The sequence below is a fragment of the Pogoniulus pusillus genome, chromosome 19 (assembly GCF_015220805.1).
Source record: "Pogoniulus pusillus isolate bPogPus1 chromosome 19, bPogPus1.pri, whole genome shotgun sequence".
NCBI classification, from domain to species: Eukaryota; Metazoa; Chordata; class Aves; order Piciformes; family Lybiidae; genus Pogoniulus; species Pogoniulus pusillus.
In genome coordinates, this window is record NC_087282.1 from 9,022,092 (window position 1) to 9,035,774 (window position 13,683).

Genomic DNA, 13,683 nt, shown 5'->3' on the forward strand with positions numbered 1-13,683 from the left:
CACCAAGTGTGTGCTCCACCTGGTGTGCTTACAGCATTGCCCTAAGTGGGTCTGCCTGCCTGTTGCTCTCAATGCACATACTCCAGAAGAATGAATGGTACACTGTAAATTACTATCTTGTCTGCTGTGGTGCATGGAGCAGCCCACCTGTTTGGAAAGCAGCCAGCTCGTGTTTCTGATAGCAGATGGGAAAAGCAGCAAGCCAGTAGAAGCAGGCAGGAGGGCAACATTTACTCATTCAGCGACAGGCAGAGGCAAAACGGTGACGTGAGCTGCAGGGAGAAATCAGGGTGAGTGGGCACACATCTTGCACAGCAAAACCACAGATCTGAGTGGCCCAGAAGGGAAAGGTAGCAGGGCTGCACCGTGGAGAGGGAACTGTCAATGTTACTTAGCCCTTGGTGAGCAGGAGTGTGGCTCTTCTCTTTATCACAGCTCAGATGCACAAGGCCAACAACACTGCCTAGCAGCTTCTGGGGAGAAATCTGCAGCTTAAGGCCATTTCCTCTTGCTTCAACATTAGTTACTTGGGAGAAGACACCAACACCCTCCTCACCACAACCTCTCCTCCTCTCCTTGTAATTGTGTAGAGAATAATTTATGGCAGAATCACATCATTCCTGCTCTGGCAGTGGGGTTGGACTAGATGATCTGGGGGTACTGGTAGAGAGTAGCTGAATATGAGGCAGCAGTGTGCCCAGCTGGGCAGGAGAGCCAATGGCATCCTGGCCTGGATCAGAAACAGTGTGGCCAGCAGGACGAGGGAGGTTATTCTGCCCCTGAACTCAAAACTAGTCAGGTCACCCCTTGAGTGCTGTGTCCTGTTCTGGGCTCCTCAATTCAAGAGAGATGTTGAGGTGCTGAAACATGTCCAGAGAAGGGCAACAAGGCTGGTGAAAGGCCTGGAACACAAACCCTATGAGGAGAGGCTGAGGGAGCTGGGGGTGTGCAGCCTGCAGAAGAGGAGGCTCAGGGCAGAGCTCATTGCTGTCTACAACTGCCTGAAGGGAGGTTGTAGCCAGGTGGGAGTTGGTCTCTTCTGCCAGGCAAGCAGCAACAGAACAAGGGGACACAGTCTCAAGCTGTGCCAAGGGAGGTCTATGCTGGATGTTAGGAGGAAGTTGTTGTCAGAGAGAGTGATTGGCATTAGAATAGGCTGCCCAGGGAGGCGGTGAAGTTGCCATCCCTGGAGATGTTCAAGAAAAGCCTGGATGAGGCACTCAGTGCCATGGTTTAGTTGATTGGATAGGGCTGGGTGCTAGGTTGGACTGGATGAGCTTGGGGGTCTCTTCCAAGCTGGATGATTCAATAATCTTTTGAGGTTCCTTACAGCTCCTACCATTCAGTGATTCTGTGAAGGGTTGGAAGGGACCTCAAGGATCATCTGGTCCAGCCTTTCCTGCAAAAGCACATGATGACCTAGCACCAAGTCCAGCTGAATCTTCAGGTGTCCCATGCTGGGGAATTCATCACTTTCCTGAGGAGATTATTCCAATGGCTGCTTGTTCTCCCAAAACATGCTCTTGCGGGTGGGCACAGCGAGACTGTGGTTATAGGCAGCTGCATCACTGAATAGTGGCCAGATTGGAGGTAATCAAAAGCTGTTTGGTGGTAGATGGAAGAGCTGGGAAATAAGGCTCTGTGCAGAAACATTTGTGCTCTTTCCACAGCAGGAAGAGGAGATGTGTTCTCAGAATTCAGCAACAAATTTTGGCTGTTGGATGTCATTGTCATTATGCACAGGGATCTAAATGCAGCCTTATCTTGGCAAGTCACTTTAGAGGATAACAGCCTATTAGTGCTAGCAGTTAATCCAATTAACTCTTTTAGGTCAAGGGGGAATGTTCTGTGCAAACATTTTTGGAAGATCTGAAAAAAAAATTATTCTGTGTGGCTGACCCAAAGAGAGCATATTTCAGAGTCTTAAAGCAGACCAAAAAGTTTAGAAGTTCCTAAATGTGTGGAAAGAAACGTGTTCCAAAAACGCCGAAGGCTTCCAACCCCGAGTGCAAGACAGCAGCTGCTTGTTTGAAAAATGGATATATTTCACAATGGAAGGTAGATTCCAAACAGAAAACAAGAATGCTGCCTAAAATCAGTGAAATTCTTTCCTTTGGGGAGCACAGGCAGAGCTGTGCACACCCTAAGAATTACTTCAGAATGAAATGTTTTGCCTAAAGCAGGTTTTCGCTTCATGGTTTTGGCTCACTTTGTTCCTGGTTCACTAACAAGGCTTTCATTGAGTGGATAGGAAGGGAATGTGTAATCACTACCAATGATCCATCTAAAGAGAGGAAGAGCACTGCCTTGGAGAGGAGAAATCCACTTGTGGATGAACTGGAACAGATATCAGTACCTGCTTTATTGAGAGGGAAAATGTAATGCTTGATGAGCTGGATAGGATGTTCTGCTTCGCACATGCTTGACCAAGCTCTGGGAGGAGGACAGACAACCAGCAACAGAACAAGGGGACACAGTCTCAGGTTGTGCTGGGGGAAGTATAGGCTGGATGTTAGGAGGAAGTTCTTGTCAGAGAAAGTGATTGGCATTGGAATGGGCTGCCCAGGGAGGTGGTGGAGTTGCTGTCCCTGGAGGTGTTGAAGAAAAGCCTGTATGAGGCACTTAGTGCCATGGTCTGGTTGTATGGACAGGGCTGGGTGCTAGGTTGGACTGGATGTTCTAGGAGATCTCTTCCAACCTGGTTGATTCTATGATTCTGTGATTACCACACTCCATCTCTTCCTTCTTCTTACAGCCTTCTGCAGGGAGGATTTCTGATTGATGCTTCAGTTCCATTTAGGAATTGATGGCTCCAGGTAGGCTTAGGATCTGGTAGAAATCTTTGGGGGTGCTCGTGCTGAAGTCTCTGCTGTGACTGCAGCCATTAGAGGCTGTTTGGATGAGATTTCAAGCTAGTGCAGTTGGCTGCAGCTGCTGCTGGGGAATCCAAAACCAATACAACAAACAGACCTGATACTTGGTACGGGATGAGGACTCTTCCCCAGGGGCTGGAGTCCAGGCTGTTGCCACCTATATAAGTGTTTGGGAATCTCTGCCTTACATGGCAGTCACAGCAGGAGCAGGGTTGTTTGCTTTACAGTAGGGATTATTACTTGGACATCAGTGGTGAATTTTAAACATTTCCATGACATTTATGCCATAAATAGGAGTTTGTCTGGTGGGAGAGGGAGAATAGAGAAAAGGGCTCTTAGCCCATATACTATCAAATCCCCAAAGCCTCAACTCTTAATAACCAACTGCAATCTAATTTAGATCAGCACTTTCAAAAATCATTAGTTCAGGTAGCAAAAGTTCTCTCTGGATAAGGAATTTGCTTCCCCAGGAGTGTGTCTGAGCTCTGAGAGACAGCCATTGCCTATCTCAAAATTTATGTTCTATTTATGCATGCCATAAAACTGCCCTTCTAATATCAGTTCAAAAATAAGCACAGAGAAATAATTGCCACAGAGGAAGTTTATAGTATCGGTTTGAGAACAACAGGCCAGGAGCTGCTTCCCAGTCTGAGGAGTGGCAGAGTTGTGTCACTGGCAAGCTGTCAACCATCATGGGACACATCCAGCAGCAGCCTCCAGATCCAACCAGAGTTCATGTGGAGCAGAGTTTTACTTTGGAAATCTCATCTGAAGAAAGTCAAAGTAATAGTTATGTCTTCCCCAACCAAACTGTTGGTTTGGTTTTAAACTCTGAATGAACTGGTGCCTGGTTTTGGTGGCTCACCTCTCCTCTTCTCTACCCATAGAGGTTGTGAAAGACCTCTTAAGATCATCAAGTCCAACCATCAACCCAACACCACCATGCCCACTAAACCCTGTCCTGAAGTACCATGTCTACATGTTTTTTTGAACACTTCCAGGGATGATAACTTCACCACTTCCCTGGGTAGCCTATTCCAGTGCTTGACAACTCTTTCAGTACAGAAATTTTTCCTACTATCCAATCTAAAGCTCCTCTGGTGCAACCTGAGGCCATTTCCTCCCATTTCATCTTCTAGATGTCAGGAGATGGAAGGCAACCTCAGATGGAAGTCAGAGCTTGTTCACCCCTCTCTACTACAAATTCAAGCTCAATGCAGAGAATGTCTCAATCACACAATGCACAACACTGAATTTGTGCTTCACTCCATTGGGAAAAGAGGAGGAGGAAGCCAAGAATGCCACTGTTTCTAAGAGAATATCCTTGTGGTGGTGGAAATCAAGCAAGCAGAGGAGGAGGTGGCAAAATGACTGCTAGAAAGGTCCAGGGATAAGTGAGAAGCTAACAGTTTTTGAGGCAGCTTTGGAAATCTAGAGTTGATTACTTAAGAAACATTAGAATGCTCTTGTGTATCATTTTAATGAGAATTATTGATCCAGCCCTATTTGAAGCCAGGAGAATAGTTTCAAATGACACAGGAAGTCAGAAGATGAGGGAATGAATCATACAATCAAGCAGGTTGGGAGAGGCCTCCAAGAACATCCAGTCCAACCTAGCACCCAGCCCTATCCAATCAACCATGGCACTAAGTGCCTCATCCAGGCTTTTCTTCAACATCTCCAGGGACAGCAACTCCACCACCTCCCTGGACAGCCCATTCCAATGCAAATCACTCTCTCTGACAAGAACTTCCTCCTAACATCCAGCCTAGATCTCCCCAAGCACAACTTGAGACTGTGTCTCCTTGTTCTGTTGCTGGTTGCCTGGCAGAAGAGACTGACCACCACCTGGCTACAACCTCCCTTCAGGTAGTTTTAGCAATGAGATCTGCCCTGAGCTTCCTCTTCTCCAGACTGCACATCCCCAGCTCCTTCAGCCTCTCCTCATAGGGTTTGTGTTCCAGGCCTCTCTCCAGCTTCATCATCCTCCTCTGGACATGTTCCAGTATCTCAACATCTCTCTCGAATTGAGGAGCCCAGAATTGGACACAGCACTCAAGATGCAACCTGACCAGCGCCAAGTACAAGGGCAGAAGAACCTCCCTTGTCCTGCTGGCCACACTGTTCCTGATACAGGCCAGGTTGCCACTGGCTCTCCTGGCCACCTGGGCACACTGCTGGCTCATGTTCAGCTACTCTCTACCAGCATGCCCAGGTCCTTTTCTTCCTGGCTGCTCTCAGCCACTCTGTCCCCAGCCTATATTGTTGCATGGGGATGTTGTGGCCAAAGTGTAGAACCCTGCACTTGGCCTTGTTCAATCTCATCCCACTGGCCTCTGCCCACCCATCCAGCCTGCCCAGGTCCCTCTGCAGGACTCTCCTACCCGCCAACAGATCCACAGCTGCTCCTAACTCAATGTCATCTGCAAACTTACTGATGCTAGACACAATGCCTACAGCTTTTGTTTGTTTGTATTTATAGAGCATCTATCAGTAACAGCGGAGCTACAAAAGGTGCCAGAAACTTTCCTAGTACAGAGGAGAAAATGACACAAAGAAAAAACCTAAAAGAAATCAGACTCATCTTAGAAGAGCAAAACAAGGAAAAGGAGCCTGCAGAAGGCAATAAAATCACCAAATAAAAGGACTGCATCTTTCCTGGAAGTCTGAAAGAAGGATTGGCTGTGATTTTTGGGGAACAGAAGATGAGCAGCAATGAGATAGTCTAAGACTGTTTAAGAGACTTTCCACTGCTGCAGCTCTCGGGCATTATTCCATTCACAAAAGGACAGGTGACATCTCCCAGTTATTTGCCTTATTTACTGGAGCTTAACAAAAGGAAGGAGAGGCAAGAAACTGAGTGTTTTAAAATTCAAACTCGTTACCAAAAGAGCTGTTGTCAGAAATGGCCTCAGAGGAAATCTTTCAAAGCAAATCAGAGAAAACTAATCAGCAGAAGCAGAAAAGCTCAGCGTGCTGCACTATTTTCCCCACAGCCCTGGAATAGGGCAGAGTCCTGTGTGCTCCCCATAGAGGTGAGCAGTTCAGCCCAGAGCTACGCACACAGCTGCTGGATGAACTGCAGAAACACCCTTCTAGAAAAGAAAGAAATAAACCTCACAGAATCATGGAATCCAACTACCCACCCACCACCAGCAGGCTCACCAAACCATGGGCCAAAGTGCCACGTCTACTGCATGAGCCACTGCTGGAATAACTTTCCCCAGGCAGCAACTCTTGAACATCAAGGCTGCCAAGATGGACTGAACAATGCACGTCCAACAGTTTGACAGTTGGGCAGCTTCCTGCCCTCCCTGAGGTGTTAATCCTAGATTAAATCCCACACCTGTGAAAATTGTGGCAATAATGCCACAATACTGCCTTCACACAGAATGGTAGGGGTTGGAAAGCATCTCTGGGGATCATCTACTCCAGTTCTGCATACACACAGAAGGGTTTTGCTTTTCACTGTTAATCAATTTAATCCCCACTGAGACGACTTAGGAGAAGATTAAATTACCTGTTTCCCTTTTACTGTCTACCTTAATGATCATGCTTGTAGAGTGTGACTATGTGCTCTGTACCTCGAGATCATTCTCAACTACACAAATTCCTTTTGGACAGCATGCTGGTTCTTCCACAGGTGGGCAGCACAAGGATTTGCACCAGCAGCCTAACTACACCAGAAGGACATTAACTGTCATCAAGCATGAGTTTCAGTGTTCTATTATTATTTTTTTGTCTAAAGTGGTATCTTTCAATTCCTGGAACAGCTGCTAGAGCACATGAAAGACAAGGTGAGAGAGGTGACCAGTGCTGGGTCACAGAGGGCAGGAAGGGTTTTGCTACCACGCTGTGAACAGCCGATGTGCAGTGACGTGGCTAACGACACTGACCTGACAGATCAGGGAGAACGCCAGGAGGACTTTCACTGCCCATTAATTCCAGCTTGAGCAGACAGAAGTTCACAGCAAAAATCAGAGCTAACTTCACCTCAGCAAGCACAAAGCTTCCATCTTCCCCCCTGCCAAGTGGCACTCTGCAAGGGGATGTCTTGGCAGCACTCTTATCCCCCCTTAATGTGGGGCAGTGGATCACAGAATCATTAAGGTTGGAAAAGACCTCGAAGGTCATCAAGACTAACTATGGACACAACATCACCATGTGCAATAAACTGTATCCCAAAGTGCCATGTCTATATGGTTTCTGAATACCTCCAGGGATGGTGACTCTACCACCTCCCTGGGCAGCCTGTTCCCAATGCCTGATCACTCCTGCAGCAAAGACATTTTTCCTAATAGTCAACCTAAACCTCCCCTGGTGCATCCTCAGGCCATTTCCTCTCCTCCTAATACTAGTTCCCTTGGAGGAGAGACCAAAAGTCACCTCACTGCAACCTCCTTTCAGGTAGTTGTAGAGAACAATGGGGTCTCTCCTCAGCCTTCTCTTCTCCAGACTACATAACCCCAAGTCCCTCAGCTGCCCCTCACCAGTCCTGTTCTCCAGACCCTTCACCAGCTTTGTTGCCTTTCTCTGGACACACTCCAGCACCTCAAAGTCCTTCTGTGATGGGGGCCCCAAAACTGAAGCCAGTACCCACAGTATGGCCTCATCAGCACAGACTACAACCACTTCCCTGCTCCTACTGGTCACACTATTGCTGATCCAGGCCAAGATGCTGTTGGAGTAGGACATTCTCACTAAAATGGAGAAACCAGCCTACCCTACACAGTTCTGGCCTGGTGGTGATCCCAAGACCAGCCACATGAGCACGTGACAAGATTTTCTTGTTCCTGTTTTAAGCTGCCTTGACTCAGATAGGAGCCCTGATACCCCACAGCTACTCAATTCACTGCCAAGTGTGTAAGATAAATGAGGAAAGCTGCCACTGGAGCACCTCAGAGTACCTTTGCAATGAGGTCCACCTGTCCTGAGGCAAGTGGAGGTGGCTGTACGCACATCCTGGAACACAAAACCACCAGCACCAGGCTAGAGTAAAGCCTGGTGCAAAGAGGCATCTCAATACTATGTGTTTGCATACTAGCAAGAAAGATTTCCAAACCCAAACTGAAAATGACTCAGATGAGCAGCTCTGGCCTTGCAGATCACTGGGCTGCTCCAAAAACCTCAGCCAAGGCCAACTTATTTGCAGCTTTCTATGAGTGAGTGATGTGTTGTCAGCAATGGGGAGGGCATCCTAACAAGGTCATGGAACAGAAATACATTTCCAAGCTGTTAGAAGCTAGCATACATTTCCTCACAACTTAGCATAAAATCCAGAGGTTGCCACAGGTGGTCTCCATGCCTGGAAGGCTGTCGTTGCCTGAGCCTGCACAGCTACCACCCACTGCCAGCCATGGGAGATGGCTCTGCAGTGGGAACTTCTGCAAGCCCTATAAGCACACATTCATAGAATCATTAATCACAGCATCACTGAGGCTGGAAAAGGTGTCAGAGATCACCAAGTCCAGCCTATAACCTAACACCATATCAGCTAAACCATGCCACCAAGTGCCACATCCAGTCTTTTCTTGAAGACCTCCAGGGATGGTGACTCCACCACCTCCCTGGGCAGCCCATTCCAATGCCTAGTCACCCTTCCATGAGGAAGTGCTTCCTAATATTCAACTTAAACCTCCCCTGGTGCAGCTTCAGGCCATGGCCTCTTGTCCTGTCATGAGTTGCCTGGGAGAAGAGCCTGGCCCCTGCCTGACTACAACTTCCTTCAGGAAGTTATAGAGAGTGATAAGGTCCCCTCTAAGTCTCCTCTTCTCCAGGCTGAACACCGCCAGCTTCCTCAGTCTCTTCTCAGTGGCCTTGACCTGCAGCCCCCTCCCCAGTCTCACTGCCCTCCTCTGCACCCACTCCAGCACCTCAATATCTCTCTTGCAGAGATGCACAGAGATGCATACAGTACTCAAGGTCAGACCTCACCAGTGCCAGTAAAGAGCAAAATGACAACCCTAATGCTGCTGTCCACACTATTCCTGCTACAGGCCAAGATACCATTGGCCTTCCATGTCACCTGGGCACACTACTGACTCATTAAGGTTTGAAAAGACCTCTGTGATCATCACATTGAATCATTAACACCACCATGCCCACTAACCCAAGTGCCACGTTTACACCCTTTTTGAACGCCTCCAGGGATGGTAACTCCACCACCCCCCTGGGCAGCCTGTGCCAACACCTGGACCACTTATTCAGGAAAAACAATTTTCTTAACATTCAATCTAAACTTTCTCTGGCACAATTCACAAATGCTTCAGATGCAACACACCATTTGCAACCAAAAGGCAAAATGATGAAATCAGGCTGCTCTGGTAAAGCAGAAATAACAGTGGAGTTTATTGCCTTTACCTATTTTTTCTTTACACTCCATTGTGTAATATGCTCACATTGGTGTTCAGCACTGTAAATGACATAAAAAATAACCCAAGGCAGCAAGCACAGCAGAGCCCTAAGAAAAAAAATCATCGCATTTCACATTGCAGTGCATGAAGTGAATACTGAAGCCCACTAGCTTATAACAGTCTATCAAAGTTAGCAGAGGTAAATGGCTTTCTTAGAGAAAAAGGTATTGTTTCAATGCTGAAGTATAAATCAACTTCTAGTATTTATGAAGCAGTAAGTGGTCTTCATTTTAGTAGAGACAGGGGAAAAAAAAGGTCACTCTTTTCACAGAACCATTAAGGTTGGAAAAAACCTCTAAGATCATCAAGCCAAACCAGCAACACAACACCTCCATGGCCAACAAACCATGGCCCAAAGTGTTGGATCTATTTTTCTAATACCTCCAGGGATGGTGACTCCACCACCTCCCTGGGCAGCATGTTTCAATGCCTGACCACTCCTGGAGGAAAGAAATTGATCCTAATATCCAACCTAAACTTCTCCTGGTGCAACCTGAAGCCATTTCCTGTCATTCTATCTGTAGTTACTTTGGAGAAGAGACTGACCCCCACCCCACTGCAACCTCCTTTCAAGTAGTTGCAGAGAGCAAGGTCTCTCCTAAGCCTCCTTTTCTCCAGACTGAACAACCTCAGTTTCCACAGAAGACCTGTTCTCCAGACCCTTCACCAGCTTTGTACCCTCCTCTAGACACACTCCAGCTCTACAACGTCCTTCTTGGATGGAGGGCCCCAAAACTGAACCCACTGTTGGAGGCAGGGCCTCACCAGCACTGAGAATGGGGGCACAATTACTTGCCTGCACCTGCTGGCCACCCTATTCCTGATCCAGGTCAGGATGATGTTGTCACAGAATCAACCAGGTTGGTAAACACCTCCAAGCTCATCCAGTCCAACCTAGCACCCAGCCCTATCCAATCAACTGAACCATGGCACTAAGTGCCCCAGCCAGGCTTTGCTACAACACCTCCAGGGATGGTGACTCCACCACTGCCCTGGGCAGCCCATTCCAATGCCAATCACCCTCTCTGGCAAGAGCTTCCTCCTAACATCCAGCCCAGACCTCCCCAGGCACAACTTGAGACTGTGTCCCCTGGTTCTGTGTCCTCCTTGGCCACCTGGGCACACTCTGGTTCACATTCATACAGCTGCAAACCAGCACCCCTAGGTCCCTTTCCATCAGGCAAATTTCCAGCCGTTCTGTCCCAAGCCTGGAGCAATGCACAGGTTTGTTGTGACCCAGGTGCACTAGGCTTTGTTAAACCTCACACTAGTAAAGTCATTGCATACTGCAGGTCGAAGCTGGAGAGCTGGCTCTGGGGATGCCACAGTCCCTTTTTGTACTGCTTCGAAACCATCCATATCAGAGACGAGTCACTATTTTAGGTCACCATCACGTTTAAACCTGCTAGCTTAAATGTATAGCTCAAAATAAATAGAGATATTTACTCTGGAACTCAGTTCCAAAACTTTAAAACATGAGAAGGACTTTTTGTTGCTATAAACATCTGCAACTCGCAGATTCATACCAACTCCAGTTCAATGGAAGCAAATCAAGCAAGGCTTCAGAGCAATTTTTGGTAGCTGAATATTTGGCCCATACAACTGTCAGACTGAGTACTTGAGAATGTAGGTCCTGCAGACCCTCATAACTGAGCACTGTGCTGCTCTGGATGGCTCAGTTTTGCCAGCCCTGTGCTCAGCAGTATTTGCACAGCTCACAACCACCAGTGGCAGGAGGCTTTCTGTCGCTCCTTGCCTGTGTCCCACATAAGCACTTGCAGCATTTTCACTCTTAGCCTCCACGACTCCACTCTCCCCTTGAGTGACTGCTGAGGAGCACACACTTCTAATGGGCTCTCACACAGTTCAATGAAGAAATGAGGCAAGCTGAAAACAAATCCACTGTTTCTATTACTTTGAAATCTACTAATCCATAACTTCCACATGAACAGAAACCCTGAGGGCATTCCTGCAAAATTTGATTAGCATTTTAGCCATGAACTGTTCACTTCACACCAGATCCACATGTGACACAGGCTGATGTGCTCACTGTTGCATGCACCAGCTTGCCACCACTCGAAGGGAAGGGGGGGCAAAGGTTGCAGATACCCAATGTGTTATCTCACCCCCACCCCCACCCAAGCCCCTGGCTGGCAACAGGTCCTACCTTTCCCTGCCTTGGTCTCTTGGGGTCAAACCCGTACGAAGCCCTCTCTGGAAGGAAGACAGTGACTTTGAGCTGCTTCTCCTTGTCCTGAGCTGTCATGCAGATGTGGGACTGAGGCTGTCCTGGGTGCCTGTGGATCTCCAGGCTGCTAAACACAACGATCAGAGATGACTCACTGTCACTCTCACACACATTAATCTGTTCTGTCAATTTTCTGGCTTGAATTATTGCTGTAATTGTCTTCCACAGTCAAGGAGCTGACACAAGGGTTGACTCAACCACTGGAGAGCTCCCACAGCCATGCTAGGTCAGGCTGCTTATGACGCTGCGGCTCAGACCTTGCCCTCACCCATCAGAAGTCATCCTCTCCCACCAGGTAAGACAAGGAAAGAGAGCTTCCCTTGGCCATATCTGACAGATCTGTGCTGAAGTTTCTCTCCAGGAATGCTTTGCATATCATATATTAATAGAGTCTGACTAACAGCTTTAGCTTCACATCATGTCTAGACAAAGTGTCCCGCTGTGGGCAGTTGCCTGGAAGGGCACTTGAAACAGCTGTGGGTGAACAAAACAGAAGCTGTGTGGAGAGCTGACACGGTGTATGTTCACTGCATCTCGTTTATTTATTCTCAAGAGAAGGGAAAATAATGGGAAGCTGCCTGAGCTTGAGGCAGGAAGAGGTCAAGTTTCAGTATTCATTCCTTTCAGTAGGTGTCCACCACCCAGGCACCCAGAGCAACGGAAACAGCCTCAAGACAAGAAGTAATTAAAAGTTCTGCAGAGGCTTTCTGCAGCTAAAAATGTAAGCAGGCACTAACTGTATGAACAAGGTGTTTAACCAAGTGTCTCCAGCGTTAAATTGCTCTCCTGAGCCAGCTCTCTCCTAAGCTCAGCTGTACTCAGCAGTGCCCAGCTGCATTCTGACAATACTACTTTTACCCAGGCATTAACTGAAACTCCTCAGCACCACATCCTCCATGCAGGAAAAAGGACTATCAACAGACAGCGTAAAAGAACCACAATCACAAAGTCACATTAGCCTGATGCTAGGATAATAGAATAGTTTTGGTTGGAAGGGACCTTCAAGATCATCTAGTTCCAACACCCCCCTGTCAGGGACACCTCCCACTAGACTAGGATGCTCCAGACTCTGTCCAACCTGGCCTTGAACACCTCCATGGAGGGGGCATCCACAACTTCCTTGGGCAATCTGTTTCAGTGTCTCACCATCCTCACTGCAAAGCATTTCTTTCTAATATCCAGTGGAAATCCAGCTCTCCCAGCTTAAATCCATTGCCCCTTGTCCTGCCTCTATAAACCCTTGGAAAAAGTCCTTCCCCAAATATCCTATAGCCCCCTCAGGTACTGGAAGGCTGCACTAAGGTCTCCCCAGAGCCACCTTTTCTCCAGGCTGAGCAGCCCCAACTCTTGCAGCCTGTTCTCATAGGGGAGGTTCTCCAGCCCTCTGATAAGTTTGTGGCTTCTTTAGACCTGCTCCAACAGATCCACATCCTTCTGGGAGCACCAGAACTGGACGCAGTAGCTCAGGCAGGGTCTCACAAACAGATAGTAAAGTTCTTAGAGCCCATCAGAGAGTCTCTAACACTTCTCAGCAACCCCAGAACTTTGTTCACCCTTCTCCAGTTTCCTGTTAGGTGAACGCTGCATCTAGATACGAATTTCTGTGATTCTGTGGAAATTGCATCCTTGCCTTGCTTCATGTACCTGATCTATTTAAACTAAGCACATTTAACTCCCTTTCAGTGCCTTTTATTATCCTCTAACATGCTGCAGCATGATTACAGCTCTACATATTTACCTGACATTATCTTACATCTGGCAAATGTTTTCTGATACTCCCAATTAAGTCCCTTGCAGGACCAGGTTATCCACTGGTCTTTGCACAGTGCTGATGGATCCCATTTAGTTTATCACTTCAATTTTCTCCAATTCAGGCTTGCAACATCCAAGGAATTTCCCAATGATTATGACAGATGAGATATGCAGAAACCAGACTAATTTTTAAGTTTTTATAGAAGTCATTTTCCCTCCATTAGCATTTTTCAGTGTCTACACTACTCGGATCCATTAAAAAGCCCAGCTATTATTCTGCTAGTGCTCTCAACTTCTGTACATCTTGAGGTCTGTATCTAGTGGAATCCCTCAGGAGTCAGTGGTGGAACAGTACTATTCAATAGAATCATAGAATCAAACAGGTTAGAAGAGACCT

General features: G+C 47.4%; 1 protein-coding gene across 8 annotated transcripts in view; it reads right to left on the reverse strand.

Annotated features, from left to right (window-relative positions):
• FGF13 (fibroblast growth factor 13) overlaps positions 1 to 13,683 on the reverse strand; it is a 424,907-nt gene that overhangs the window by 170,243 nt on the left and 240,981 nt on the right. For 2 of the 8 annotated variants that reach the window (XM_064159170.1, XM_064159172.1), the window contains exon 2: positions 11,454 to 11,598. The exons of 5 other annotated variants lie outside the window; for them this stretch is intronic. The gene's annotated coding sequence lies outside the window, so the exon portion shown is untranslated. Of the gene's footprint in view, positions 1 to 11,453; positions 11,602 to 13,683 lie in introns of all 8 variants that reach the window. One more of the 8 variants, XM_064159169.1, reaches the window with a different exon arrangement.